At 40.8% G+C, this 5,620-nt stretch overlaps 1 long non-coding RNA gene across 1 annotated transcript; it reads left to right on the top strand.

The window, feature by feature from the left end:
* The first annotated feature begins 1,535 nt into the window (after positions 1-1,535).
* On the top strand, positions 1,536-4,648 carry LOC118985927 (uncharacterized). Its single transcript, XR_005066233.1, has 4 exons — positions 1,536-1,774; positions 1,999-2,416; positions 3,524-3,622; positions 4,564-4,648. It is a non-coding gene; the product is annotated as an uncharacterized LOC118985927 (long non-coding RNA).
* Positions 4,649-5,620: the final 972 nt, after the last annotated feature.

Raw genomic sequence — 5,620 nt, forward strand, 5'->3', positions numbered from 1 at the left:
ACATATGTGTATAAATGTACAGGTGTGCATGTGTGTTATTAACATACAAGTATTCAGCAAGCATTTTTCTTTGCTTAGTTTATCTTGGATGTATTTCCAGATCAGAAATATAGTTCTACTCCATTTCATTAGGTGGAAATATAAACCCTTATTTTGAAATACTCTCAATTTTTGATTAGTGTTCTATTGCTGGACATTCGGGGTATATTCTCTTTTTTTAAAAAGTCAAACAATGGACCAGTGAACATCTAAGTATACTTGTTTGAGGACTTGGGTAAACATGTATGCTTGAGAAATTCCTAGAAAAAATGTCTTTTAGGTGAGAGGATATCTGCTTTTATAATGTGCTAAATAATGCCTAATTTCCCTCCAAAGCACACCAATTTGTGCTCCCACCTACAGTACATAAATATCTATTTCCCCACTTTCCATCAAGGGGTATTATCACATTTTTTAAGTCTCTCAATTTAATGGATAAAAAAATAGTGTCTGAGTGGGGTTAAGCTTCCACTGTATGTTGATTGATTTATAAGAGCTTCTTCTACATATTATAAAAATTAGCTTTTTCATAATGTATTTTGTGAATGTTTTCTAAATTTATCCTTTGTCTTTATGCTTTTTTTAGCCATATAAAGTTTTAAAATAGTTACATAGATAGAAATACCTCCATTTCTTTCAAGATTTAAAAGTTCCCCATGTCATTTCTGGTAAGTTTATAATTTTATTCCTTAGTTTTAAATCTTTTGTATATTCTTTTGATATAAGGATTAAGAAGAAGAAATTTGGTTCTTTGATAAGAATAATAGTTATTCATTAAAGACTTTGGGAAGCAAAGTGTTCGCCTTCCATTTGTCATAATTTAATCTGTGACGTAAACAAGTGAGAGGAAACGGGTTCAGAGAGTCCTAGCTGCTTGCCCAGCGACACGGCTCACAACGCGTACAAGACAAGACTCGTGCCCTCAGCTACTGGGCGGCAGTGGTTCGAATCGTTCATTTGCTCACAGAAGGTGGAAGAGGAGGTTTCCTTTCGGACTCTCGCTTCCTTCATTTTCCACAAGAACTGAACCCCACAGATGTCACGTGAGCAGGAGATGCAACTATAAAAACCTGTCCAATGGTCACCTGTAAGTGGAACCTAATCAACAAAACAACCAAACGAGCAAAACAGAACCAGAGACGTTGAAATAAAGAACAAACTTAAAAAAAGAAAAGAACACACTGACAGTCACCAGAGGAGCGCAGGGAGAGGGTAATGGAGGAAAGCAGGGGAAGGGCAAACAAAGGAACATGAATAGAGGACGCATGGACATGGGCGGTCCTGGGGAATTGACTGTGGGAGGGGGAGGGGCAGGGGAGAGCAATGGGGAAAAAGGAAGAACAACCATAACTGAACAACAATTTAAAAAACAGCCTGTCAGAACCCCTGATTCCCAGTGCAGCATAAGGTCTTTCTTCCAAAAAAATCTTTCTTCTCATACTCTCTTGGATAAGCACGAAAGGATGCAGAAGACATTTCTGCACAGGGCCGCTTGGTAATTGTACCCAGGGGGCTGCAAGCCTTGCCAGGCTGCTGCTCACACTGGGAAAGGCCACAGGTGCCATGGTGAGGAGCACAGGCCAAATTTGCCCGTGGGGACTGAAACCAGGGCTCTCAACTTCGGGGAGACTGGGGTGCCAAGGACTCCTTTTCAGGAGGTTTGTGACATAGGCTCTCTATTTTTATATGTGTATGGTTTTTCCTGGTGAAGCAGTCCATTAGATTTTAAAAGAAGGTGGGGAAAAGGTTGAGAATTATTGTACTGTACAACATGTATAAATTGCTTGTTAAATGATTACATTGGACTTTATTTCTTCTCGAGAGATTTCTTTTGGTGTGCACCACTTCTTCTTGAAAGAGTTCTCCATCAGCATCTCCTCCACTAACAACAATAAGTCTGTTATTTTACCATCAGCAAATTTGTAAACATTTAAAAACTTGTTTGTTTTTTCTCCGCAGAGCTCCTGGTTTCTTTTTCTGGAATCTTTCAAAGTGGAGAGGCAAAGTTCTCCTGCACGTTGGAGAAGCTACACAGGTGACTAGGGGCCCCAACACCTCAGGGGTCAATCATTGCCCCAAATGCACAGTCCTGGTCGCACTCTACAGCTGTCTGTGCCTGCACTGGCCACAGGCCTGGGCTCCCACGGGACACTGTCACATTCAGCCTGGCTCTGCTCTGCAAACAGCAGCACGCTTTCTTTGGCTGAGCAAGTGTGGATGAAAAAGGGACCGCCTACTAAACCTGACAAGCTCAGGGAGGGCTTACACACTCACAGACCAAAAGTGACCACTAAGAGAGTCTGAACATAAAAACTCCTAACTAGAAGTGGGTCGTGTTGAATAGTCACGTCCTGGGCCTGTAGCTTCCTCGAGAAAGGTCGGTCTTTACATTAAGTGAGCTTTTCTATTTTCGTTTTGAGTGTAAGATAACATACCTTAGTGATATCAGAGTGATCTCCTTTACCTCCCCCCTCAGGGCACCTCCACCACACCAGAGCATGAGACTACAGAGCCCCTCGTTGTTACCTTGTTCCCCAAACACCACGTGAACTTGCTGTAAATGTTCGTTGCTAACGACCCTGTTCACCATGTCAAAGTGTGTCTCTTCAGTTCACTTTTTATCCAGTCTCAGACATTTCCCCGTTTTGCTTTCTCCCACCTCCCTGTTCTACCACCAATTAATTTCATGTAACCTTCTTTAGGTCTCTTCCTTTGATTGTAATGTATAAAATAAGCTGTAAAAGTGCCACTCTCTGGAACATTTTCTCAATCAATTGAGATTTTGCTTCCTGGCAATTGTTATCAGTTTGGCTCACATAAACTCAGAAGTTTCCTATGGGCTCAGACATTTCTTATGTGGACAGGAGGCACTGAGGAGAAAGCGGGATGAGATGGCAGAGCCGGAACACTTTCGAGTGTGATAACCAAACTTTGAATTGATCTAGAATGAAGCCTTTTTTTCCTCCTAAACTGCAAGTATTTGTTTGCTCACTGGTGTCTTTGGCAGTGGAAAATTAGCATAACTTCCTTCTCTCTCAGTCGGTCTTCCAGCCTCCCAGTGGGGTTTCTCTTTGAAATCAGAGTTGTGTGTGTGGAAAGGATTCAGGAGCAAGCCTTGGAAGCCGAGAAGAAAAGCAACCAGCCTATTTCCCATCCAAAGAGTAACCCAATACAGCTGAAACTTTAGACTGGGGTGCTTGGGACATGATTTTTATTATTGTTTTTTAAGAAGCAAGTGTATGTTGCTAAGGAAAAGACCTAAAACATGGCTTCGGAAACTCAGCTTTGATGATATAGTACAATAGATGATGTGCAATTTAACAAGTTAGCTGATTTTTTCTTAGGAATATAAATTTCACAGTTAATATATATTTTTAAAAAGGTGAAATAATTAAATGTCACCACGGAAATACAAACCAGAGATACCCAAACACTCAGAGGGTACAATCCACTTACAGCCCTTTCCTGTTTCCTTCTATGTCAGCTACCTTCAAGTTTGAGCAGCTATTAAGTGAAGTAAACTCTTTCGTGTTTTGTCTACCTGGAGGGGCTGGATGGGAAGATCTCAGCTGAAACAGGAAATGTACAATAACTCCCTCCTCATGGCTGGAAGTGACCACACTGTATGGTGTTTGCAATACTCACATGTAATTCTGTTGGGGAAACAAGTAAATTAAAATTTGTATTATATATTACTAGCCACTGCTGAATAAATACCTGTTTTGTCTGTTTGCCACCTCTTTGTAGTAGTAGCTTGTGCCTGCCTTGTAGGTAGCACACAATAAGCTGTGAATTGAAATGAAGAGGAAAGTAGCAGCTGACACTGAGTTTGTGAAGGGTTGTGTGTGATGGGGTTTCTCATGAGCAAATTAGACCCACAGTGAGAAGTTGTAGTTTATTGGTTTGAATAGAAAAAAGTTAGGTGACTTAACTAGGAAACACGGGATGGGGCAAAAGTAGGTTTACAGTTGTTTGTATGAAAAATAATACAATAATTAATAATAACAAGAATAAACTCTGTTTCATATAAACCTACTTTTGCCCCCTCCCTGTAGTTTAGTTTATTAATTATCAATTTATTGGCTCAATATATTTTTCAATGAGTCCGGGAATTGGGGAGGGCTATATTCAAAGATCTGAATGTCTTTCTTTTGACTCATTCAAGAGAAATTCAACATTTCCACATTCAACCAGTAATTATTCTTTTATTTGCGAACTTTTAAAAAAGAAAGTAAAGAAGAACAAGATCTTATTTTTCCGGATTCAATTTATTTAAAAAGCACACGCTAGAGTCACTGTAGTATGTGGGTTTGTACCAAATTCCTTTTGTTCAAGTCCACCGATGCACCTCAGATCCAGGTTTGGTGGTGTGTCTCCATACCTGTAGGGCCGTCTCTAGTCTACGACCTATTTAAGAGTGGATGGAATGAAGATGAAACTTGTAAGGTGTATCCCTTATCTGGACACTACAGAAGATTCTAGTTCTATAGCTTTGAATTCTTGAGAATTCTTGTGTCTCCCCAGTGGAAGGCCTGGACGTGTGGTAGTCGTACTCATCAGTCCCGCTGCGCCAGAGCCGTGACACTCAAAGGAAAAGGGACACTTCTTCAGATGAGTGGAAGATGCAGTCTGACATGGGGCCCATTCATCCGAAAAGGGGTAGAAGTACAAGTGGAAATTCTGAATGTCTGTCTTAAATACATGCAGAAGAAGCCCAGAATCAACTTTTCAGCAGTCCTCCTCTGTTTCAGCCGTGGCCCTTGCTCTGAATGCTGTGAATGTGGCTACAATCATAGGCAGGCATTTTGTGAGTCAGAGAGTAGACTGCGGACACCAGATGCTGCAGAATCATTCACTAAGGGTTCAGTCTTACTTAATAAAATGAGACACAGTTCCCCTGATTGCTGAAGGAAATGCTACCCCATAGATACGTTATGAATAAATTAGACAGAGCTTCATCAAAGTGGGGAAAAAACCCACAAACCAAATTCAAGAAAATTAAAGAATAAAAGAGAATTTCCTCCCATAAGACTTTGATGTTGAACCTTTCAGTAGGTACACATTCTACTCTATGTGCTGTTTTCTAGCATCTACTGCAGCTTAAATAATAGTAGAAAAAATGGAGCCAGTGACTGTTCCTTCTTCTGTTTTCCATGAGCCACATGTAGCCTCTGTCATATATCAGGTTGAATCCCAATCTCATATAGCTAGGGAAGAAACCATGTCCACATATATTTCTTTGTTTTATTTTTTATTTTCGTTTTTATGGTCTTTTTTTATTGTCGTTCAAGTAGAGTTGTCTCCATTTTCCCCCATCACTCCCCCCCGACCCCAGCCACCACCACCTCCCACCCCTGATCCCACCCCCCTCCAGATATATTTCTTTCAAGCATTCTTTTAGAGAGCCAACATTCTATAGTGAGGACATTATACCAGCAGTATTCAGCTCTAAGGTGATATTCCCTAGTGGAGGTGACCACATTTCCTCTTTTCTTATTTAACTAGGGAGGCAGCCCCAGATGGATACAAGAAGGACTTGGATGCCAAAACACATGCTCCCGTTCCCTGTGCTACCCAGCCA

The sequence above is a fragment of the Sturnira hondurensis genome, unplaced genomic scaffold (assembly GCF_014824575.4).
Source record: "Sturnira hondurensis isolate 20B ecotype Veracruz unplaced genomic scaffold, ASM1482457v3 Scaffold0004136, whole genome shotgun sequence".
Lineage (NCBI taxonomy): Eukaryota > Metazoa > Chordata > Mammalia > Chiroptera > Phyllostomidae > Sturnira > Sturnira hondurensis.